This window comes from Wyeomyia smithii, chromosome 1 (assembly GCF_029784165.1).
Source record: "Wyeomyia smithii strain HCP4-BCI-WySm-NY-G18 chromosome 1, ASM2978416v1, whole genome shotgun sequence".
Classification (NCBI taxonomy): Eukaryota; Metazoa; Arthropoda; class Insecta; order Diptera; family Culicidae; genus Wyeomyia; species Wyeomyia smithii.
In genome coordinates, this window is record NC_073694.1 from 6,013,771 (window position 1) to 6,040,667 (window position 26,897).

The window sequence follows — 26,897 nt, forward strand, 5'->3', positions numbered from 1 at the left end:
CTGCCCTAACAGTACACATACACGGATAACATGCACATACACGAATAACATGCACTGTGGAAGCTATTTCACATTCAGTAAACTAGACGGGTGCGACAGAGTTAAATTGCTAGGATCCAACACAGAATGCTTGCTTGCGTTGTCAAAAATTATTAACTTTCAATGACTTGTTTATTTGCCTTGAAAAAGGCATTTTGATTTTCAAAATTGGATTTCCTGAGGGCAATCTTCATGCTACCCCAACACGGGGGAAATAATGGCAGTCTGGCGACACACGCTGAGAAGAACCGCGCTGCTCCTGAGACGTGGTGACCAACCACAGAGCTAGTGCTGCTGCTAAGGAAGGACGACTGCTGTTGTCGCTGTCTAGAACTATTATGAGCGGCTTCGGCTGAAACTGGCTCTTATATAGGCCAAATAGCATGTTTTCAATTGCAAGGTATATGATTCTGCCGACCGTGCTTGGGAAGCAATCATATAACGACCAATGAGAGGTCGAATTTTCCGTTTTGACAAGGCTTGACTATTTTCAATAGTACAATAGTGTGAATAATAAAATTACAATTATCTTCTTTTGGGAAGAATCTTAGAAGATTTTCCAATCTATTGCTGCAAGAACGAAGGAAATCCATCAAATACTAACCGATTTATTAGCATTTGAAATTGGACATATTTTTCACTTTTTTCGGTTTTAGATTTTCATTTCACATCCCTATGTAGCCGAACTTCCTGAGAGAAGTATTCTACTTCAAAAAAAAGGAAAAACAGGTGCGCAGTGCAAGTTTGATGGATGATTGTAGTCTCGATGAAGCTAATTTAATCTATTGGCTGAGGGAATACACCATCAGGTTTAAACTTTTACCTGAATGATCGTCTTGGAATATTCTAAAATTTATGAATGCCTTCAGAAGTCACCAAAGCGCTACAGAGTTTGCAATCAAGACTGCTGTGTGAAAATTTTAGCTTCTACACATTGTTATCGTTATCCTAAAGAGATCCAATTATTAGATTTTTGGGCCTCATAAATAAAACCAATTTGAAGAAATTTTTCGAGTAAGAAAGCTTACATCTTCACGCAGAAGAAGATGAAGAATTATGAAATCGGCTTTCGTGATGCTCCTCTATTGTGAAGCAAAGCAATATCGAATTATGAATAAGCACATTCGCGTACCCCAAAATGATTTGACAATTTTACCTTTTTGCAAAAAAAATGTTCTAAATTGAATCTCTAGATCTACGATAGAAAATATAATAGAAGAAAAGGGCATCAATTTTCTTGCGAAAGCTTTGAATAGAGTTTGCCACTTTTCTGGAAAATCACCAGTTTTAATCTAAAGAGTTCATTTGAGTGTTTTGCTTTCAGTTTCCACTAACTTTTGTACCATAACATCGGAGAAAACGATGCATTTCTCGTAAGCAAAGATCGTTACTATTTTTTACCACTAGGAAATTATGAATGTTATTTTTAGTTTTTTCCACCATCTTGTGAATAGAATTTTTCTAAAGTTTTGAAAGTTTCCTATTATTTTTGTATACTACCGTTATTTAAAAATACTAAATGGACCCCTGATAGAGAGGTTTCAGGTATAGATGCAGCTTTGCTGACGGTTTTACTTAGAAAAAATGGAAAAAATTAGATAATGGTGCTTATTACGGGAGTCACTTCACGATGAAATCAGAGTTAGGGTTGTTGATATTTTATCGATATTTGATATTATCGATATTTGCTCGTCACAATATCATTATTTCTGACCGATATTGGCGCATTTGATATTATCGATATTTCGATATTGCGACTCGATATTGCTGTCCGATATTCTCGGTTGCCATCAGGGGAGTGCTACCGGCAAAATTTTGCCTACCGATCATAAATTCATCATGGCATCAAAATTAAATTTAAAATGCTTACACACAATATAAGATATTCATTGAAAGTGCACATTGTACTGAAAACAAACGTTAAGCAGGGTGACACTCAAAACTCGAAATTAAATTCCCGGTTTTTTCCCGGTTTTTCCCGGTTCGTTCAAATATTTTTCCCGGTTATTTGTACTTCAGAATTCTGCATTTTTTCATACAGTTAAGGGTTAAAAAAGCGTGACTGTCGATTTACATCCCATTATCGAATTACATTCTAATATAGTCACTTTTTAAGCGTGTTCAGGCTTATTATAATCCAGAGATATTGTTGCAGAAATGCGAAAAATGTGACGGACGTCATCTTTTTCAAGAGGATAACGTTTGCGGTAGAAAAAAATGGTACCCCGCCACGTCAAAAACGGACATCGTGCGGCACTTTGTAGACGCCTGGTATGCCGTTCCGGCATCTACAATATCTTGACACAATTGGACAACGATCAAAGCATCGGAAGAAAGCCCAGTTCTGGACGGCCAACGACCCTGAACGGCAAGAAGCTTCAAAGGATGCTGAAGAGGAAAGTGGCTAAATCACTGCGTGCACTTGGTCGGGAGGTTGGTGCATGCGGTAAAACAGGGAAAAAGTTGTTGGAAAACATGAGCATACATGTCAGGAAGCAGCAGTCTTGTCCACTGGTGCTAGTCTCGGTTTAAGATGGTCAAGTCGATTTCCCTGGCAAATCGCGATGTGACAGTGGTGATGGACGACGAGACCTATCTAACCCTAGATGTTAACGATTAGTAGGGCACCTTGTATTTTACCTCCCCTACGAAGAAAGTGAGCACCGAGGTGAAGTATATTTCACAGACCAAGTTCCCCAAGAAGGTGCGGCTGTGGCTGACAATCAGCGAGAATAGGAAGTTAAAGTTGCTCTTCTTTTGCTCCGGGCTGGCCGTGAACAAGGAAATTTCCAGTACGAAGTGCCTGCCAGAAGTTGCGTCGTTTATCAAGAAATACCATAAGGGCGAAGACACGGTGTTCTGGCCAGATTTTGGCGTCGGCCCACTACTCGAAGCGATCTTTGGAGGAGATGGAGAATTTCTGGGCAAACTTGAAGCGCGAGATCTATTCCAACAATTTTTTTTTTATTCTCGCTTATTTTCCGTCGGTCTAGTTCCGCCACTGTTGTGGCCAATCACCGACGCCTAGGGAGGCGACTCCACACCCAGGACCCTAACTCACGACCCGTTTATTAATGGACCGGCGCCAACGGCTTTACTTCCTCATGCGATGGAAGGCGTGATCCCAGAGATTTTTCGCCTCAGAAAATCTCCCGGTGTCGGCTAGGATTGAATCTAGACCAGTTGGGTTGGTTGTGAGTGGATCACGCCACCTCACAACCATCGACACCTATGTCGGCGGTGGGATTCGAACCCAGGCGTCGAGCGTGGTTGGCGGAAACGTTACCAACCACACTAGGCCCCCGCCTGATTCCAACAATTTTGTCGCGAAAACGGAGGAGGAATTGAGCATGAGCATGAGCATGATTGACCGCCCGCGGTTGCTACTCCGTTATTGCCAGATCAGAAGTAATTACACAGAGAACCAATAGATGATGCTTGGGACCAACATGCATCCTCAATGTGTAAAAACTGGTGATCTTAATATGTTTATCAGGCAATACCAGCGCCGGCCGCATCCGAATGCAGGTCAAAGAAGGAGTTTGTATAGGAAAATGTTGACGTGATACTCGCTTTATGGAAGCCGAGAACACCTCTGCACTTCCACGAGAAATCACTGGGATGTTGGAGAAAGGGCAAGGTATACTGCAGGGTTCATTTTGGTGAACGATGCGCTGATTTCGAGCGTCAGGTTCTTTACAACAAGTGTCGCGCCATTGAGTTCATTACATCCGCCACGATATTCATAATGCGATTCGAACTTATTCAGTTTGAAAATGTAACACAGCAACAACAAATCGTACGCAAGGATACTGGATCTTTGACCGAATCGAGACAACTTCAAATGATCGGATATCTCCTTTTAAGGTGATCCTCTTTATACCGAAAGCTATTGCGCGTTGTTGATCTATCTGAAGATAGGCCTCTTGAAATGTATAAACGCGGAGTCTCTCTAGGTTCGGTCAACCGGATATTTTCTATATAACAGATCGACTAACGACGTCTCTCGTATTCACTTCGTCTGCTCTAAAAAAACGATCCCGCGAAAAACACACCTGAAAACGGAATATAAAAATGATGCGCGCTTATTACGGAAACGAACCATGAGTATCTTTCTTGCCAAACACCGCGATCCTCTGCGTACGACGCGCGTGAAGTAGCCTTTACCACTTGTAGCAACCAGCTACTTGTCAATCTCGAGTACACGTTGGCCGCGATTCTTTGGAAGGTATACATCGCGTTTTCTTTAGTCACGATATTTATCGACCGAACGAAATCTTCGGTGAGACATGAACAAGCATCTGGGTAAACTCCGCGAAATCACTTAATTTCGAAAACGTTCATATGAGCAAAACTCTCCCGAACCGGAAACGCGGTTTACACCGAAGCATTACGCACGACCGCTATTTTTCCTTCTACCGACGCAGACGCTCGGGGATACGACATTTCGATGTGAATGTTACCTATTTAATAGAAAAATTGGCAAAGTTTCATGCATACAAAGCCTTAATAATTTAAAAACGAAGTTATCCATATTGACCAATATATAGTCTCAAGTTTATTAACAAAATGCCGAACCAGTCATAATTGGAACGTATTATATAAAACATCTGCCCAAAAGCTATAAAAATCGAAAAAGTGAAGCATAAGATTTTGGCTATCATTACTGCACCATAGTCCGACAATGACATTGGTAAATAGTGTGCAGTTTATAGAAAACCCTGCTTTTTAAATTTCAGTTCCAGGTCTATTTTCGTACAAGAATAAAGATCTTTCGTGATCTTTCCCATATTTTCAATTACATTATAGAAAAGTTATTGGTACCCATCTTTAACATCGACAACCGCCTCCCATCGATAACACCGCTAAAGTCCTAGTGTCAACGACAACCATTCATATGTCGCAGGTGGCACAAAGCATGTGAACCACCTCCCGCACCTGAAAATCATCATATAGGAAAATTATCAACTGCTTCACCAACATACTATTTTCATAGGTGATTTTAAGGAAACGAAGCAAAAATACTATTTGAATTGTATATATAAAAACACATACGAAGCGGTATAATGTAGAATTAAAACGATGAATCCGCGCGCAGTTATTTTTCCATAAAAAAAGGTTACTTATCTTGCGTAGCATACGAGCTATTTTCTCCATTCCTTCCACTCAAATCCTGAAGCCCTACTAGTTTTTTTTTTATTGTCAACGTTTTTGTTGATATACGGCGTACAAAATGCGGGCACCGAGTCACAAAATGTGCTAGGCCGACCAAGAATTCAAATATTTGTCTATTACTAATCCAGAATATCCTCGAGAAAGCAAACGCGGTTCTTTGAAAGGCATATATCGCGTAGTCATTCGATTAAACACGATATTTATCGACTGAACGAAATCTACTTCGATTCGCGATGTATTAAGTAATTATTGTAGTTACACTCCAAAAATCCATATATCAGCAAAACTCACCCGGGTTGAAAACGCGTTTTCAACGAAACGTAACGAACGACCGCTTCAATCTTTCTGGCCGACACAGACGTGCAGGAGCCCGGCGTTTATGTCGATTTTCTCTACTCGACGTACGAATCGCCTATTAAATATGAAAATTGGCAATGTTCCATGCATCCAAAGCCTCAAAAATTTAAAAAAAGCAGATATACATATTATACAGAACATAGTCTTAAATTTGTTGACAAAGCCATAAATAGAATATATGAAAAATTACATAAAACAACTGCTCAAAAGCTAGTAAAATCAAAAAATCAAAGCATATGATTATGGTAAAACGCATATTCCAAACTCCCACAAACTACACTAACATTTTCTAGACGAAAACAATGCTTGTCAATGAAAGCCTGCGAACTAGGCCGCGCATAACCGTGGTAATCGGGTGAATTGAATAATGTTACACGCTTAGTTCATTACTAATACTAGCACCTTTATAGAGAAACAAAAAAAAAACTGTGTACTTATCTGTAGATAGCCCCTAGACTCACATCGCCCAACAGAATTTCAGCGGGGAAGCAGCACATCCAGAGCGATGATCCTGCTTCACGACCTAACTGTCGGTTTCACCAAGACCTTGACTTTGGAAGTGGTTTGTGAGCTACGCATAGTGCGCTCCGCTTTCCGGACAGTAAAGATAGGCAACAATTCAAAATATAATAGTAATTGCAGGCCTATGCACAACACAACACCTTCCAGCAAGCAGTGCACGCCGACCGATGATTCTTCTACACTTTCGACCTCCTCAACCTCGTTGTAGTGGGTATCCACCGGAGCCGGTCCTCTGTAACGCACAGCACTCCAGCGTCGAATCGGTGCGGCAACTGTCAGCGATGAACAGCAACAAAAGACCTTGAGCGCAGGTTGATTGGACCCAAGCCAGCAAAAACAGGATTAAGTTAACCAATAAACTAGTTCCAGTCGTCCAAATATCTGTATATCCTCACAAAAAGCACAATCGAAACTTTAAAAATTGTGACACGAAAATTTTTCGCGTCCGTTCGTTTTCGTAGCTTACTGCGATCCTTGTCGCGAAAACGGAGGAGGAATTAATAAAAAACACAGAAAAAGCTTGAAACCATGCCTGCACGCAGGTTTTCGTCCGCCATGGCGAATGTTCCGGTTAACTGCCGGAAGGCCGCTCGCAGGGGCGTAGAATTTTTAAAACTTATAAACAACGCATATAATACTCATTACCGGGGACTCCTAGGCCAAATTATGTTTGTAGGAACCGTTTTCACCTCAACCACCGAAAATTCAATATATATAAGAATTACACTTAAACACATTAGCATCAAGAGCACGGGCCGTGGCATTCTTCTTTCTGGCTTCTTCATCTTGATCTGAATTCTCCTTCTTCTTTGTCTTCAACAATTCAATATATCGGCTATGTGAAACGCGAGCGTAATTGATTAACGACTTGGTGATATCAATTTCGTCTTCACCACCGGCATCCTGTACTGTATCGTACACCAATCGCTGGATCAAACTCTCCTTAATAAACCCGGTCAAGTTAGGACGTTTCTTGCCTAAATCAGCTATCAGATCTCTACAGAAAGTATCAAGGCGTTTTTCACTACGGCGGTAGAAAGTCAGCAATGTCTCCGTCGAATGCATACCCAACAGTTGTGAGTATTCTTGGCGAAATCTGTCAACTACAGTTCCCGCGAGATTATCTTCGTGAACCATTTGCTCTAGGCAAAATTCGAGCCGTTTGACTGCTACTTCCGGGGAGCTTACCGTGGTCAAGTTAGTTTCCAAGAGAAAGATGAATAAAAACAAAACTGATATAAGCACTGTGAGAAATGAGTTGAATATACTGGCAGCCGGAGTGAGATTGTGCCATCCAGCCCGTGACCTGTCGGCCATCTCTTCCGGGTCAGAAGACCAGTCTTTCTTGGTCGTTTTCGAGAAAACTTATTCAAGGAATTTTAGTGATCGCCATGAGATAGCTGACAATCTCAGCCCGGCTTGTAATATTCAGTGAAATTCCCGGTTTTTTCCCGGTTCCAAACAATTCCAGGTTTTTTCCCGGTTTTCTCGGTTGGGTGGCCACCCTGGTTAAGGCTTGGTTTTCCATTGATAAATATATTTATTCGAAAATAGGTCAATAGAAATAAAAGGACGTTTACTCTATTTAAGCTATTTTAGGGCAAACCAACTAAAAAGTAGGTACCAGAATTGTTGGTATTAGAATCAATAAGTGCTAGATGGAAAATGTAAGCAGTTCGACAGAAATATGGTTGCCATATTTCTTTTTTTTATTGACAGCATGTATAGAGCGAATTTCCAGAAATTTGGGTGTGGAACTTCTCGGGGCAATAACCACCACATTAAACCGATCAAATGCGATGCCTTGGTGTTACATTGGGATGGCAGGATCGATGAATTTCAGTAAAGAATCGGTGTTACATAAGCGATAACATGAATGTTCAGGTAGGATGCTTCAGTAAATGGCTGCTGATTAGTCAATGGATCAGTGACGATTAGGAGACGCGGCTCACGAAACGTCGGTTTAATCTGATTGGAAAATGCACCTTGCGTAAAGCGATCAGCAATCGGCCCGCTGCCCTAACGGACGAGATGAAATAACAAACACTTCGCCGGAATATGCAATACTAAAGCAGGTATTAGACGACGAAAATATTTGCTATTTTTGGTACGATTTTTATTTGCACAAAATAAAATCTGTATTAAAAAATAGCAAATATTTGCTTCGTCTAATACCTGCTTAAGGCATGAAACATGCTGAACACCAACGCGACCGATCGGGTGAGATTCTCGCCGTAGGTTAATGAACAACTCTACTCACGGCTGTTTATAAACCTTCGGCAAGAATCTCGCCCGATCGCTCACGTCGGCGTTCAGCTTGTTTCAGGCCTAACTAAAATCCAAACAAAAAATATGTGAAGGAAAATATCGATATCGACACGTAATATCGATTTCAATATTGACGCCGCTTTTAGTATCGATAAAACGAATATCGATATTTTATTTTTAATATCGACAACCCTAATCAGAGTGAAGTGAATAAAGTCCTATTACGGGACTCACGTAAGTGAGAAAAACGTCGCAAAGTTACATCTGCCGTGCAATCTGGGTTATTATGAGTGTCATATGAGTGAGTTGCAAACGGAAAAAGCGACGTTTCGCGTGGAATGGGACATCCGAAACAATGTTAAATTCTAAGAGATGGCGCTGTAGTGGTAGTGGAAGTAAATCGAAATTTCTACGAGCATTTTGCTAATTGACCAGAAAAACTGCTATTAGTTACCTTGTTTTTATATTATTCTAACTTTCTAGTAGTTACTTTTACTATATGCAATCTATTTTTATCAAAAAACTTGATTTTCTTATACAACTCCGTTGACTCAATATAGTAGTACAGCAAAATCAAGTTTTTTGATATAAATAGATTGAATATAGTAAAAGTAAGTACTAGAAAGTTAGAATAATATAAAAACAGAGTAACTAATACCAGTTTTTACGGTCATTAAGCAAAATGCTCGTTGAAATTTCGATTTTACTACCACTACCACTGCAGCGCCATCTCTTAGAATTGAACATTGTTTCCGGTGTCCCATTATTTCACGACCATTTTGAACGGTGAAATGATTTCACGAAGATAGGAAAGCTTAAAAATTAATTGATTTGTGATCTAGTGATAATAAATATGGAATTTATTTTCTAGTAACAAGGCGAATCTTTTTTTTTTTCTTGAAAAAAATCGACTCTCTGGGACTTACAAATTTTTGAGCTGCGGCCAATGGAACGTAAGCGAAAAATTGACCTTCGGATTTTGTTTAGCGGCTCAAAAGTTTCCTCTTGTCGAAAAACTTTCCGGAACTTAGAAATTTTTGAGCCGGGAAACTCCCACATTTCACTTGTCCTATTCTCAATTTCACTTCACTGGCAATCTCACTTCACGGATGTAATTTTTGTCACTCAACTTGAGGTGGAATCGGGAATAAGTCTCAAAGAGTGAAGTGAGCGTGTGAGTGAAATATATTTCACCGTGAAGTGACTCCCGTAATAAGCACCAATAAGATAAAAAGATGAAAATAGGAACGATTATATATTGTGAAAATGAGTCACCTTTGAAACTCTTCCAAACAAAAGTTCGACGTTTTCATTAACCAAATATACAAATATACATTGTGTTAGAGCAGAACTAAGAATACAACATTAAGAGGAGACGATTTCAAATGCTTCTAACGTTGGCAGTGAAAAATGAACTTTTTTCGGATGGTGACAAAAAACATACTAAGACAGATAATTGAGTTTGATAAATTTTATATTAGCTTACTTTCAAGAAATTCTACACCCTTATGTGCTGTCTTCCGTCAGTTAACCGGTACATTCGCCGACTCGTACCATTTTTTTATTGTATTTCTTGATGAACCTCCAGCAGGCACTTCGTAATATAAATTTTCCCTCTGACATCCCTTTCTCGCTGATTGTCAGCTACAACAGCTCCTTCTTGGAGAACTTGGTATGTGAAATGTATATCACCTCGGAGCTCACCTTCTTCGTGGGAGAAGTAAAATATGAATCACCCCGCCAGTCGTTGCCATCCAGGGTGAGATAGGTATTGTACCGTTGCCAAATCACGTAAGAATCTGCATGAACAGATTCGAAAGCTTGTTCATTGTGATGACCAAGACCTCTTCCAGTTTCTCTGCAGATCTCTGGGACGATCCATTAATGATGTCACGCAAAATTTGGAAAAAACTAATTCCCCCCCCCCTTCCCCTTGTCACAAGCTGTCACAACTTCCTTGACCCCCCCCCCCTTTAATTACGTCACGTTTTTATAACCCCCCCCCCAAACTCCTACTTTGGTAATAATTGATTGAAAATCGAGAAATTTGTTAGGAATGCATTTTTTCTTAATGAGAACGATCTTACTGAAACTAAAAGGAAAAGAAGATTGAAGTCGCATATCGACGACATAGAAAGCCGAGACAATAACTGCAGCATCATTGCTGATTTTTGAGACCATCAATATTTAATTCCTCTTCTTCAATCAGTTCGCAATCCAAATCTTCTCCACATGTTACAAAAGCCAAGCATTTCTATTAACGTTTTGTCACAATTTTTGTATTGAGTGGATTGAGAGACACTAGAAATTGATGAAATTGCGCTGTCATTCATAAACGAACATGCACGGTAAAACAGAATTAACGAACACTATGCTTTTTTAACGAGAAAAAAAAAGTCATTTATCTTGAGCAAATCTTAATCAAAAAAACCTAAATTAATCCACCTAGCGGTCAGACTCAGCCTTTCTCAATCAAACTTATTATTTATTAAAATAGATTTACATGAATGCTTAAATCCAATAAAGGTATATTCACTCTTTGGGTTCTAAAATATTGATGTTGCAATTGAAGTATATAATATGAAATTTGACGTAATGTTAGTGCTTAAGAAATAGCGAAATAAAATAAATGACTCTCAATTTCGAACAATTTAATCATGAGCGATACCGGGAACGTTCAGATAGTACGATACCACATTTAAATTATGTTGAAGCCACATATATCGATCGAAGCAGTTATAGTTTTGAATAGTTATGAAGTTGTTATTTGTAAGTTTGAGAAATGGCTCGTTTGTATGACACTAGTTCTGTTCAAATAAGTCGTGCAATACTTGAGATAATAGACATTCGTTGTTTTACAAATTAAAACATAACGGTTGCAAACTTTGAAACCACGTGTTCAATCATAATTCATCAGTTAACCCTTAACTAGCCCGTTCAACTGATATCAATATTGTTCAAATCGATTGTGTAGTTTCTAAGATAATGAAGTTTCGTGATTTTCACATTTCAATACATTACAGACGAAGTTACAGTCCGATTACAGCGAAATTCAATAGGGTGTTATGAGGCAGCTAGAACTTTTATTTGATACTAACTCTGTGGAAATCGGGTCAACCATCTCTGAGAAAAGTGAGTGAGTCCAAGTAGTCTTCGGAATATGTTTCTTTTCATAGCTGGATTTCACATTTTTAAACATAACAGGCACAGTAAAAATCCGTTTGTAAAAAAAAACATTAGGGTCTTATGGGGCAACAAGGCCTTCCATATGACACTGATTTTATAAAAATCGGGCCAGCCATCTCTGAGAAACATGAGTGAGATTAAATAGTCTCCAGAACACGTTTCTTTCCATAACTTCTGAACCACATGTTCAATCTCCATAAAATGCAACATTTAAGGGTTGTTTAGGTAGCCCGTTCATTTGAAACTAACTTTGTACAAATCGGTTAAATAGTTTCTGAGATATTGATGTTTCATGCTTTTTACATTTTGATATATAACCTCTAAACTAGAAATCAGATTACAATAAAATTCAATAGGGTCTTATAGGGAGACTAGACCTTTATAGGGAGACACACATGCAGAAAATGCTCAGTTCGTCGAACTGAGTCGAGTGATTAACGACATTCGGCCTTTTTGAGCACTTTTATACCTTTAGTTTTTGCAGTGATTGCTATACCTTTCTAGGAGAAAGGCAAAAAGTGAAATGATAGAAATGACTTTCAATTTCAATTTCAATCCCGAGCAAGGCCGCAAACATTGAAATAGTACATTATCGAATTTAAATGATGCTGAGGCCACATATTTTGATCGTAGCTATAGTTTTAAACAGTCTGCGGGTTGCGTTTCTTTCTATTTATAACTTTCAAACCACATGTTTAAACTTTATGAAATTCATTGTTTAAGGGTTTAAAAGCCCATTAATTTGAATACAACTATGTTCATAGCTTCTGAAATATAAGAGCGTTTTTCACATTCTGACGCAGCGCAAAAACTAAAAGTTTGATTACAATGAAATTTAATAGCAACCTTAGCGGCAAATAGACCCTTCATTTGACACCAAGATAGAAAGAATCGGTCAGACCATCTCTGAGAAAAGTGAGTGCGAAACAAAAGGTGCACATACACACGTACACACCCACACACAAACATATACACCTATACATGCATATATGCAGAAAATGCTCGATTCGACGAACTGAGTCGAGTAGTATATGACATCCGGCCATTTGGATCACTCATCTACCTTTTAATTAGCCAGTGATCGTTAGGAGAAAGTCAATATGTTTATTTTCATTAAATGATTTCACATTTTTATGAACAACGGACAAAGTAACAATAAGTTACAATCCGATTGCAATGAAATTCAATAGCAACCTATGGGGCAACTAGACCTTTCATTTGACACTAATTTTGTGAAAATCGGTTCAGCCATCTCTGAGAAAAATGAGTGAGTTTAAACAACCTCAGGATAACTTTTTTTACATAACTTTTGAACCATGAGTTCAATCATAACGAAATTTAAAAGTTAAGGGTTTTGGAGACAGCCCACTCATTTGAAACCAGTTTTATTGAAATCGGTTGTGTGGTTTCTGAGATATTGATGTTTCGTGATTTTTACATTTTGATACATAACCTCTAAACTAAAAATCCGATTACAATGAAATTCAATAGCAACCTATGGCGCAACTAGACCTTTCATTTGCAATTTATTTTATGAAAATCTGTCCAGCCATCTCTGAGAAAAGTGAGTGAGAATAAAAAGTTGCACATACACACACACACATACACACACACATACACACATACACACATACATACATACATACATACATACAGAAAATGCTCAGTTTGTCGAAAGGGGTCGAGTGGTATATGACATTCGGCCATTGGGACCACTTTTATACCTTTGGTTTTCCCAGTGATTGCTATACCTTTCTAGGAGAAAGGCAAAAAGGGATCGTAGAACTATAAATGAATAATGCGAATATCATAAATAGTTCTGAGTTGAACTCTGTGGTTTTTTTTGACCGATAACTGTGGGTATAAATGTTATTATTAAAAAATTGTTGCAAGATTTTGAATTCGAAGAAAACATGTATCCGTCGGTTATATGCGGAACACGCCGCGCGGCCTGTGCAGAGTATAGTAGAGGAAGTACAAGAGTCCCCAGTCAATATGGCAGAGGAAAAAGACTGAATAAAGAGTCCTCGTCAAGTTCTGTGGGTGCAGCAATAGCTGACTATATGCGTTCGAAGCCAAATTCACCAGGTACAATGGTATTTTGAAATTATCATCCTTTCCTAAAACCATATATTTTCCATCAAGATGGCAAATGCCATCTTCGGAATCTTCGTGGTAAATCGTCTGTCTTCGACGGTCTTCAGTTGAACCTCTAAAAAGCTTCAATCAATACTTAAAAAATGTTTATAAAATTTCAAAGTGATTTTTACGAAGTCTGTCTGAAAATTAATTTGGGCACTAGAGGGTTAATTTCTGCTTTTTTTTTTCAAGATAACCTTATCTGTAATTTCTCCACAAGTTGAACATTTGGCCGGCAATGGCTTCAAGGATGGCGGCGTGAAGAAGCTCTTCATTATTACAGTTGCCTTAAATCTCGCAGAAAATTACGACAATATTTCTCCCGTTTGGGCAGAACTACTGAAACTGCATGAGCTCGAATACTTGGTCACCGGGGAACTCAAAATTATAAATATTATAATCGGTATAATAGCCCATTCATCAAAGAACCTTTGTCTATATTGCGAGTCCTTGAAAAGTGGTCTCGGTATACGGTAACTTTTGAGAAATATTGGAAAAACGTTTTGGCGTAACTGCCAATTGGTTGCAATAACTGGCGTCACTTCATACAGGGTGCAATTGTTTATGTTAAGTCGTTTTATTCGACTGTCTAACTACTGTATGTTTGTCTAAGTTAAAACGTTTAATTCGACAAATATTCCATGGAAAGGGGTAAAGGGGAAAGTGGGATTGAATAATTGTATTGTATATTAATATTTTCACATAACACTCAGCCTCAGGAAGGTGTAAAGTCACCGGTCCTTTCCTCCTACTAGTGGATATTTGCATCAGATGAAATAATTAAAACGTGTGTGTATATTACGGTGGGTGAACTTAATCGATTTGCCAGAACGTTTTTAAGGTTCTATTTTGGGCCCCAAACAATCCTGACACTACCGGAAGTGGACTGATCGATAGCTCTCTAGAAAAAAACATGCGCAAAATTTTTCCTATACTAATTTTCATACAAATTTATGTACATGCATATGTAATGCACCAATCAGAGGCACAATTAATCCATATCCGGCAGGTTTAGTATTATCTGGGGGCCTAAATTGAACCAAAGAAAAACTTTGTCCTAGCTCTGTGCTGTCAAGTTTGCATTTTTCCATGTAACTATTACCCACCTTAGCGTAAATGTAAGTCTTTAGGCATGTGTTTGTGTGTGGGGTGTGTGTGTGTTTGTATGTGTGTTTGTGCGTGTTTGTCTAATTGAAACTGCCGATGGACAATAGCTGATGTTTGACCGAAACACGATGGATAAAACTGAATCAACTGCGAGGCAGAGTAGAAAGTAGTCAAGTTTTCGCGCCAAGCTATGCGAACAATCTGCGAGAAAAATACATGTTTATTCGCATAAACTGGCGTAGCGGTTTTTCTGGATCAATTACCACGGGCTGACTCGTATAATCCATGGGGCCTCTTTTCAAACATCAATCTTCATAAAATTGACAAACTATTTTGTTGGAATTGTATCTCAATATAATGATTTGGGTTAAAATAACAAAAACGCTTTTTTCTCGCAATGATGGTGTTGGTTGTTACGTCAACTATGTAAACAGGGGCAGTACAATTCACGCTTGGAATCGTTAATACGATTTGCAAGCCTCTCGAGAGAAAGGCACCAGATTAGGTAGATTTGTGGGAGGAACACAGGTAAAGGTACAGGTAAGGTACCAACAAATGACGTACGGATTCACTGGAAGAGCTTGTCATGCACTTTTGGGCGCTGCTAAATGTTTGGCAAACAATCCAGATCTTTTGGAATACGTCACGGTTGGTTATTCTACTAAACAAACTTCATCAAATTTTCTTTTTTTTTTTATTCAATTGAATAAAATAAATTTTGAATTATTATTGCGATTTTCAGGTTCTGGATAACTTTAGAAAAGTGTACGAAAAATGGTTTTGTTTTTGTCTCGAGCATGAATTCGAAGAGGCAATTGCTGATTTTGCCAGCAGCTGGGAAAAGCTGAAACTTCCGTTCACTTCAAAATACTACATCACTAAGTACCATGTACCAGAAGGACCATCCATTAATGATGTGACGCGTTAAGGGGAGGGGGGGCGGTTTTAAATTATTGTGACATTTTGTGACATATGGGGGAGGGGGGGTTAGCTTGAGTGTGACATCACATTTCAACTCAAAAAAAATAAATAAATAAAAAAGTCACATACCTAACCACAGAGTTCAACTCAGAACTATTTATGATATTCGCATTATTCATTTATAGTTCTACGATCCCTTTTTGCCTTTCTCCTAGAAAGGTATAGCAATCACTGGGAAAACCAAAGGTATAAAAGTGGTCCCAAAGGCCGAATGTCATATACCACTCGACCCCTTTCGACGAACTGAGCATTTTCTGTATGTATGTATGTATGTATGTGTGTGTATGTGCAACTTTTTTTTCTCACTCACTTTTCTCAGAGATGGCTGGACCGATTTTAATGAAATTAATTGCAAATGAAAGGTCTAGGCTGCTATTGAATTTCATTGTAATCGGATTTTTAGTTTAGAGGTTATGTATCAAAATGTAAAAATCACGAAACATCAATATCTCAGAAACCACACAACCGATTTCAATAAAACTGGTTTCAAATGAGTGGGCTGTCTCCAAAACCCTTAACTTTTAAATTTCGTTATGATTGAACTCATGGTTCAAAAGTTATGTAAAAAAAGTTATCCTGAGGTTGTTTAAACTCACTCATTTTTCTCAGAGATGGCTGAACCGATTTTCACAAAATTAGTGTCAAATGAAAGGTCTAGTTGCCCCATAGGTTGCTATTGAATTTCATTGCAATCGGATTGTAACTTATTGTTACTTTGTCCGTTGTTCATAAAAATGTGAAATCATTTAATGAAAATAAACATATTGACTTTCTCCTAACGATCACTGGCTAATTAAAAGGTAGATGAGTGATCCAAATGGCCGGATGTCATATACTACTCGACTCAGTTCGTCGAATCGAGCATTTTCTGCATATATGCATGTATAGGTGTATATGTTTGTGTGTGGGTGTGTACGTGTGTATGTGCACCTTTTGTTTCGCACTCACTTTTCTCAGAGATGGTCTGACCGATTCTTTCTATCTTGGTGTCAAATGAAGGGTCTATTTGCCGCTAAGGTTGCTATTGAATTTCATTGTAATCAAACTTTTAGTTTTGGCGCTGCGTCAGAATGTGAAAAACGCTCTTATATCTCAGAAGCCATGAACATAGTTGTATTCAAATTAATGGGCTTTTAAACCCTTAAACAATGAATTTCATAAAGTTTAAACATGTGGTTTGAAAGTTATAAATAGAAAGAAACGCAACCCGCAGACTGTTTAAAACTATAGCTACGATCAAAATATGTGGCCTCAGCATCATTTAAATTCGATAATGTACTATTTCAATGTTTGCGGCCTTGCTCGGGATTGAAATTGATATTGAAAGTCATTTCTATCATTTCACTTTTTGCCTTTCTCCTAGAAAGGTATAGCAATCACTGCAAAAACTAAAGGTATAAAAGTGCTCAAAAAGGCCGAATGTCGTTAATCACTCGACTCAGTTCGACGAACTGAGCATTTTCTGCATGTGTGACTCCCTATAAAGGTCTAGTCTCCCTATAAGACCCTATTGAATTTTATTGTAATCTGATTTCTAGTTTAGAGGTTATATATCAAAATGTAAAAAGCATGAAACATCAATATCTCAGAAACTATTCAACCGATTTGTACAAAATTAGTTTCAAATGAACGGGCTACCCAAACAACCCTTAAATTTTGCATTTTATGGAGATTGAACATGTGGTTCAGAAGTTATGGAAAGAAACGTGTTCTGGAGACTATTTAATCTCACTCATGTTTCTCAGAGATGGCTGGCCCGATTTTTATAAAATCAGTGTCATATGGAAGGCCTTGTTGCCCCATAAGACCCTAATGTTTTTTTTTACAAACGGATTTTTACTGTGCCTGTTATGTTTAAAAATGTGAAATCCAGCTATGAAAAGAAACATATTCCGAAGACTACTTGGACTCACTCACTTTTCTCAGAGATGGTTGACCCGATTTCCACAGAATTAGTATCAAATGAAAGTTCTAGCTGCCTCATAACACCCTATTGAATTTTGCTGTAATCGGATTGTAACTTCGTCTGTAATGTATCGAAATGTGAAAATCACGAAACTTCATTATCTTAGAAACTACACAATCGATTTGAACAATATTGATATCAGTTGAACGGGCTAGTTAAGGGTTAACTGATGAATTATGATTGAACACGTGGTTTCAAAGTTTGCAACCGTTATGTTTTAATTTGTAAAACAACGAATGTCTATTATCTCAAGTATTGCACGACTTATTTGAACAGAACTAGTGTCATACAAACGAGTCATTTCTCAAACTTACAAATAACAACTTCATAACTATTCAAAACTATAACTGCTTCGATCGATATATGTGGCTTCAACATAATTTAAATGTGGTATCGTACTATCTGAACGTTCCCGGTATCGCTCATGATTAAATTGTTCGAAATTGAGAGTCATTTATTTTATTTCGCTATTTCTTAAGCACTAACATTACGTCAAATTTCATATTATATACTTCAATTGCAACATCAATATTTTAGAACCCAAAGAGTGAATATACCTTTATTGGATTTAAGCATTCATGTAAATCTATTTTAATAAATAATAAGTTTGATTGAGAAAGGCTGAGTCTGACCGCTAGGTGGATTAATTTAGGTTTTTTTGATTAAGATTTGCTCAAGATAAATGACTTTTTTTTTCTCGTTAAAAAAGCATAGTGTTCGTTAATTCTGTTTTACCGTGCATGTTCGTTTTACCGTGCATGTTCGTCTCTCAATCCAATCAATACAAAAATTGTGACAAAACGTTAATAGAAATGCTTGGCTTTTGTAACATGTGGAGAAGATTTGGATTGCGAGTTGATTGAAGAAGAGGAATTAAATATTGATGGTCTCAAAAATCAGCAATGATGCTGCAGTTATTGTCTCGGCTTTCTATGTCGTCGATATGCGACTTCAATCTTCTTTTCCTTTTAGTTTCAGTAAAATCGTTCTCATTAAAAAAAATGCATTCCTAACAAATTTTCAATCAATTATTACCAAAGAAGGAGTTTGGGGGGGGGGGTTAGAAAAACGCGACGTAATTAAAGGGGGGAGGTCAAGGAAGTTGTGACAGCTTGTTACAAGGGGAAGGGGGGGAAGTAGAATACTTCTCTCAGGAAGTTCAGCTACATAGGGATGTGAAATGAAAATCTAAAACCGAAAAAAGTGAAAAATATGTCCAATTTTAAATGCTAATAAATCGGTTAGTATTCGATGGATTTCCTTCGTTCCTGTAGCTATAGATTGGAAAATCTTCTAAGATTCTTCCCAAAAAAAGATAATTGTAATTTTATTATTCACACTATTGTACTATTGAAAATAGTCAAGCCTTGTCAAAACGAAAAGTTCGACCTCTGATTGGTCGTTATATGATTGCTTCCTAAGCACGGTCGACAGAATCATATACTTTGCAATTGAAAACATGCTATTTGGCCTATAGGCTCTTATATAGGTTTTAGTCGAAGCCGCTCATAATAGTTCTAGACAGCGACAACAGCACTCGTCCTTCCTTAGCAGCAGCACTAGCCCTGTGGTTGGTCACCACGTCTCAGGAGCAGCGCGGTTCTTCTCAGTGTGTGTCGCCAGACTGCCATTATTCCCCTACTGTTGGCGCAACATAAAGATTGCCATCAGGAAATCCAACTTTGAACATCAAAATGCCTTTTTCAAGGCAAATAAACAAGTCATTGAAAGTTAATAATTTTTGACAACGCCAGCAAGCATTATATGTTGGATCCTAGCAATTTAAATTTGTCGCACCCGTCTAATTTACTGAATGTGAAATAGCTTTCTCAGTGCATGTTGTCCGTGTATTTTAATTTCTCCACTGTTAGGGCAGCTCAAAGGTTGCGATCAGCAACCAATTTTTAACCGCAAAATGCCTTTTTCAAAGCAAATAAACAAGTAATTGAAGGTTAATAATTTTCTGGCATCAACACAAGCGGGATGCAATCAAATTCTGTTGTTGTCTAATTTTTACTTTATTTAGTAAACCCCCCCCCCCCCTCTGCAGGGACAGCGCAAAGGCTGCGATCAGCATAACCGACTTTGAATAACAAACAGCCCTGTTAGACCGCATTCACGAAGACAGTTAGTTCGACTATGCAGAGCTAATATGAAGTCGATTCAATCAATCAGCATAAATAGAATTTCGTTGTCTTCCAGCTGCCAAGTTGCAACATGATGCAACACGCAACAGCGAGCAAACGAAATCGCTTGATGTTACAAACCGCAATAAGATACGGGTTAAAACCGTTGCGTGTGTGAAAGCACCATCGGTGTTTATTCGCTGGATACAAAAATCAAATGCGAATTGTGTAATAATTCGTCTAACGAACATTAGGAAATGGTAAAACTGAACAGAAAGGCGTGGCTTATTTCGTAGCACCCTTCGGATATTTAAGAGTGTTTTTGAGAAAATTAGCTATATTCATTAGTCGGAAGGTGAGCTGGATGGACCGTCCACAATGTTGATAGCAGTAGCAGCAGATATCAGCACTCAGCAGTAACAGACAATAGCAACGGGTTGCGCATGTGGCTGCCTTCAAATTAAACAAATCACTTGTCCTGTGGTTGGTCATCACGTCTCAGGCCTCTGCCAGGCTGAACGCCAACGCGAGCGATCGGGCGGGATTTTTGCCGCACATCAGCCGGCACTTCCTCTAATGGAAAAGTTGGATCATTTTGTTCAGAAGAATATTACTGTCGGTAGTATTACAGAGATGCGATTGCATTATCCGATATGGAATTGAACAATTGTTCTTTTGAGGACAAATAAAACACTTAATTTGAAGAGTTAATAGCTTTGGGTACAAGTAGCAGTATGGTAACAGCTTCAACGGTAGGTGCAGCCGGTAATTCCCTGAGGTCGATGTTATAAGGAAGTAAATGGAAGCTGCACGGCGAAACAGTTCGGGTGTGCTTAGACGCGCGTTATTCTTCGTTGTTGATATTATTCCCCACATGAAACGACGCGCTTTCGTACGATAGCGGCGGTATTAGCGGTAGGTGCATTTGCCAACACTTACTTCAGTAATGCTGTGTCTAATTTTCAATGTGAAAACACCTTTCTATTGTGTTGGCCGTGCGCATTAGGCCTCTGCCAGGCTAAACGCGAAAAGCGGCGCGAATCGATTTGCCCGTCCGTAGGTTAATGTACAGCCGTAAGTAGAGCTGTGTAAAAGAATTCTACTTCAACCTTGCGGTCGTGGCTTTGCACACAACCCTCCTGTGATTTTTTTTTTTTCATGGAGATCTCAAAGAAAAACATCGAAATTGAAAATTGGAAGTTGAAACTTTTTGACGTTTTAAAACCCGCCTACTGTTCCTTAATAAAAACAATTAGTAGATTTTCATTCATCCCCATTCATTCCACCAAAAACAACATTTAAACTGAATTAAAGCCGCTAAGTCATACGATTAACATATTTAAGTCAATTTGGAAAGTTAGGACAATTGTAAATAATCATAATTGTAACAACGCCAACTACATTCTGGTTGAGAATGACTGGGATAAGTTTTCGGATGTTTTTCGGTGATATTACGCTAACCGAATATCGATTGTTTTGAAAATTTTTAACTAGCACCCTAAAATCGAGATTGCTCTAGATCCAGTCGGTGGATTTTTTCAAAACTTTAGCCAGAGGTGTAAAATAACCTCAAGAATTGACCCCTCATACTTGGATTTGATGGACTTTTTTTTATAACAACGGCCCAGCGGGACACCGTACCGCACGATGTCCGATTTCGACGCAGCTGGGTACACTACTAAACGGAGTTCCGTGGAATGGGGTGAGATTGATCAGTGGGGTGAGCTTGATCACCTGAAAATTCGTGATAAAAAATATTAATCAAAAGATACTGATGTTACTACACTAGGCAATGTTTACGTGTCCTAAAATCCAACTTTAGAAAGATTCATGTACCTGTCAAAATAAACCCTTGCTCAGTCAAAACTCAATCAAATTTGATCACACAAATTTCTAAATGACAAAACAAAAGTATTGAATTTACCTAGGGGCCATCCACCGACGTGGACAGATTTTAAACGATTTTAAACCCCCGTGGACAACTGCTGATATAAATTCTAAAAATTTTGTATGCACCGTGGACATTACACATACCCCACCCCCTCCAAAGCTGTCCACGTGGTATGTGGATGGCCCCTTAAGTGAAGTTCGATAAAAGCTCAAAAAATATAATTTTCAACAATGATTATTCCATACCATTAAAATAATACTGATAAACTCGCAAGAAACCACAATGATTTTAATTTTAGAGCTAGTTTTTTGAGCTTTTGCAACAAACCGAATTGAATTCGATTTAACGATGATCCTATGAGTGCAAATTTAGTAAACTGCCGCCCGTGAAACTTAATGAATAGATCTTAACCTGAAATATCGTTATTTTCGTTTCCAGACTTGCTGTGACTGGTATTTTCGAGTTCAAAAATCATTATTTATCATGAACATATATAAAAAAAGAACATTTTCAATAGAATGGATTTCAAGGGTGATTAATTTCACCCCTTATAGAACTCTCGAATTTATTCCATGAGGTAGATGATAGAAATTTCACCAATAGCCCAAATAGTTTTCTAAAGCACATACCAGTACTTGTTTTAAATATAAACTATTTCGGGAAAAATGTACCCGACACTAGTTAATTGGAAAATATTATAAAAATTTATCAATTTCACCCCGTTCCATGGTACCTAGCTTGACTGTTTTCGCCATCACGGTTAGAGTTTGACTGACAGAGCTGTCAATATTTTTCTGCTCACTCATAGGTTACTATGATCTTTATTTGATACAAACTTCAGCTGTCACACAGTAATAATCAATGTATCGTTTAGTAGCTAGAAGGTACAAGTTTTTTTGAAAGATGGTAGCAAGCAAGTACACTAAAGTCGCTTTTTACGCGGGGGATACGTGCCGCGTAAATTCCGAAATCCGCGTAAAAAAAAATCTGCGTTAATTCTGCAATCCGAGTGAAGAGAAACCGAAATCCGCCTAAATTTCGGAATCCGCGTAAAAAACCGCGTAAATTCCGGAATCCGCGTAAAAAAAAAGTCGCGTAAAAAGCGACCTTAGTGTATCTCCATCATTTTCTTATTAGGAGGTGAAAATTAGGCGCGTCGCATGGGATAAAAGGTTTTAAAAGTTAGAATCATTTGTTATATTTCACTACTTTTTAGCCATTTTGGACTACAAAATGACGTTTAGGGTCAAAATTTGACCTGTGGGTATCATCTCGTTTTGAGGTTATTTTGTCATTTTGGCAGATAGATTTCCAAGTGGCGTCTGTGGGTGAATCCTGGTTTCGTAGGATCATTCTTGCTCCGGAAGTATGCATATTAGATGTTATTTGATCATTTACAATATTTTACAGAAACCGGAGGTCGCCATTATGGATCTCAAAATTGCGTCTGTAGTTGAAGTTGGCCCCTGGACATTATTCTGAATCTAGAAATACTCATATTAGATGATGTTTTGCTTGGGGCTGTTTTCTGGAAACCTAGAGTCCCCATCTTGGATTTTAAAACGGCGTTACTTACTCACTTACTTACTTACTTCAGCAGCCTAGAACTGTACTTGTTCCGTATTAAGAGATGTCCTCCCCGGCTCTGGGCTACCCATCGCCAATTTCCTAAGCGTCTCGACACTCGTGGATCCACTTCAAACTAGTCAAGCCAACTAGCACTTTGCTGCCCATAATTCAAAAATTGGCTAATATGCCATAAGCATCAAATCGAGAAAAACGCATTTGAAAGTTTTTTGTCGGCACAACATATTTTGACTGTTCATGACATCTTTTTTATTGAGTATATAATCCTTCATACATGCTGGAACCTTGCCGTTGAGTTGAAACAGAGGAATCTGTAGAATAATTCCATCCGCCACGTATTTTTAACACAGTAGCCGTTTTTTCAATTATAAACGAAAGGTCAGTTGACAAAACGGTGTGCAATTTGGCTAATATCCACACGATGTGAATTATATCGTACTCGTTGGTGATAAAAATGGTTTTAAATTTAATAAAACAACACGGAAACACAAATGAGGATGAAAAGGACGACGAGACAATTGTTACATGCAGCAATATAACAATATAACGAGAATATTATTATTCATGGTAATCTCACAATCCACTTTCCTGTTTTTTCTCATCAAAACCAAAATTAAATCTGAATCTTCTCCTTATTAATATTACTTCTAATCATAAGGCTAAATGTCATTTCAGAAATATAAAGATTTATGACAGAATCATTGGGTTTCGCAGCACAACAAAAAAATTCTTGTGGCATCAAATATTCTTCGTGAAAAAGTCAAATTTGATGCAAGGGCCTTACGATCGCTTACCTGTCGCCAAGCTACAACACACTTTCGAAAGTTACGAAACACAGTACAGTAATAATACACTGGTTCGTGAACATGCAACAGGTTCACAGAACATTAGTCAACTTCTCAATTATTTTGGATATTAGCCAAAATTGTTTCACGTTTGCTGCCTTCCCAAATGCATTTTTTGACAATCGGCTTCCATAGGGATCTTGTTTAGGGTGTGTACCATCACGAGAAACTGTTTTCTCGATTTTGGTAAAAATGGCATATTAGCCAATTTTTGAATTATGGGCAGTTTGGGGCTCTCTGTTTCCGGTACCGGTGGGATCCTTGAAAAGAAAAGAATTCACCGCACTGTCATCCGGCATCCTTACGACATGTTCAGTGCATTGCAGCCTTCCGACCTGCGTCCGGTGGACAATGGGAATCTCTCCGAATAGTGCCTGCGCCACTTCTCCTTTTCGGTTTCTACTCCACCATATATTGTGCGCAACACTTTTCGCTCAAATACGACAAGTGCGCTGACAGAGGACGTCAGCAGTGTCACAGTTTCAAGTCCATAGAAAACTAAACTAATCTAATAGGGTTTTGTATATAATCGTGTAAACCAATTGGTGCTGCCGCAGTTAAAAGACTCCGCCGTATGCTCCTGGATCGAAACGTCCTGCAATTGCCTGCGCCGTTCTAAAGTTTCTCGTAATAACGCCGAGATCGTCCGTGAAGACTGCATCATACGCAGCCTTGAAGTCCACGAAGACGTGATGTGTGAGCACGCTGTACTCCCGGAATTTCCGATCTACCAGGCCAGGCTTCCCTCCCCGTTAAACTTGCGCACGTCATCGACCGAAACAGTTGCTCCTGCTCCTCACGATCTCTGTCCTTCCGCTGGCGAAGCTTTTTCTCCTTAGAATCGTGGTCAACTCATTTCGAGTTTATCGATATTTAGCCGAATTCTCCCTTCTGTTGGTGCTTAAATAAGTTTTTAAAGCTGGTTTTGACGTAGGACTACGTCTTTGTTTTCGATACTAGATTACATTTTGTGAAATTGAAAATGGAACTGGCAAATGTTGCGTCAGATTTCAAACTATTATAGCAAGCGAACGACTTAATACATCTTAGTCATTTATATGTCGGTGGATAGATAAAATGTGTAACAATTGTTCGATATAATGTTCAACATTTTCACTTTACTGCTTAATGGTGAAAAAAGGTGAAAAGTTCAAGGTCAAGCTTTCCCATACATTTTCCTCGCAATTGGCTTGCTTCCCGAGCACGGATAACAATAACATGGACGGAATAAATTCCACTGCCAATATATTTTAGCCCAACAAAGTGTTTTGGTTTGTTTGTCTTTCTCTAAGCTGCGTGGCCACGCCCTAATGGCAAAAATCTACGTTGAACTTGATACAAAAGACTGTGTGTAGAAAATTCAGCTTCAGTCTAGTTTGTCACACAATAGCGAGGGGAGTATAGCTGTTAGAGGTACGCGACATTGAGAAACGAGAGCTGCATACGAGCCAACTTCCAGGCACTGCGGAGCATGGTACCATTATTTTGCATACGACAGCAAAAGCTACCATCGTACGCTGCAGAATATTTAGCATTTATATGCGCGGTCAAGCAATATATTCAATGCTACCGATGGTGCGATCATCAGCGTTCTGTAGCACGAATTTCTAACTGAAAATTATGGAATCAGTTCTTTTCAGAACTATAGATGCTTGAAGATAAGAGTTATGAGAATTTTCGCAACTACTTCTAGTGTAAAATTTTCATGTATTCATGAATTCATGTATTCACAACGACGTCGTGTGTGAGATACCGTGGATACTTGAGTCCTCTCCGATCATAACGCGATCTGGCATTCTACCCAACACACAAAAACCCCCTTTCCCAGTTCGATGGTCGCTTCACCGCTCTGGTACTCCACTCCTTCTCACCTTGGCGACAGATCTCCTGCAGAGCAACGGCACCGAACCCTGTTTTTCGCCAACAAAATCTAGCGACTTATAGTTCCAGGTGCCTAGGTCCGTGCAACGCTACCGAGTCTCGCGATGGGGCTGCCAGCTTAGCTATTAACTAAGCCGTCCGCATCGGATCAGACCAAGGTTGTTAATCAATAATTTATTGTAAACGCCGATAACGATACCGTCTGTTATCGTTATCGACGATGACGCTTACGTCTTCAGACATTATCGTCATTGTCAATGACGATAGCTACTGGACGGTATCGAATCAATAACATTTGTTTATTACCATCCACTGCAATATCATCTTTTGCTTTATTAGATATATCATTTAGATGCATTTTAAATGCAAATATGACAATGCTACATACCTTACTATTCTAATTTGTGCTTTAAACAATCAAAACTGAGAAATTTATTTTCCTGATGAGAAGCGAAACATAAACAAATAAGGAAAAGTTTCTCTCTGCTGCCTAGTGATGTTTCGTCTCTAATCCTCCGAAGTGAAAACACGTTTCCTCACCCCGTGCCTGCTTTTTGATCAAGTCGTACACCATTCGCTACCACAGCAGATAAAACTGGCATAAGACATTAGTGAGTTGATAACGTCTAGTGACTATCGTTACCGCCGATATCGTTAATGTTTGAAGACGGTATCGTCATCGTCAATAACGATACCATACGTTATCGGTAACGGCGATGACGATTATCGACGATAATCTATCGTATTAACAACCTTGGTTCAGACGCTGTTGTGAGCCGGCCCTTTTCCTTGACAGCATACGATCAAGGTCCCACCACGGGTTGGTT

The 26,897-nt window shown here is 38.6% G+C and overlaps 1 protein-coding gene across 14 annotated transcripts in view; it reads left to right on the top strand.

Annotated features, from left to right (window-relative positions):
* The window catches only part of LOC129732887 (disintegrin and metalloproteinase domain-containing protein unc-71), a 932,421-nt gene that overhangs the window by 529,747 nt on the left and 375,777 nt on the right, over positions 1-26,897 (top strand). The window lies entirely within an intron of this gene.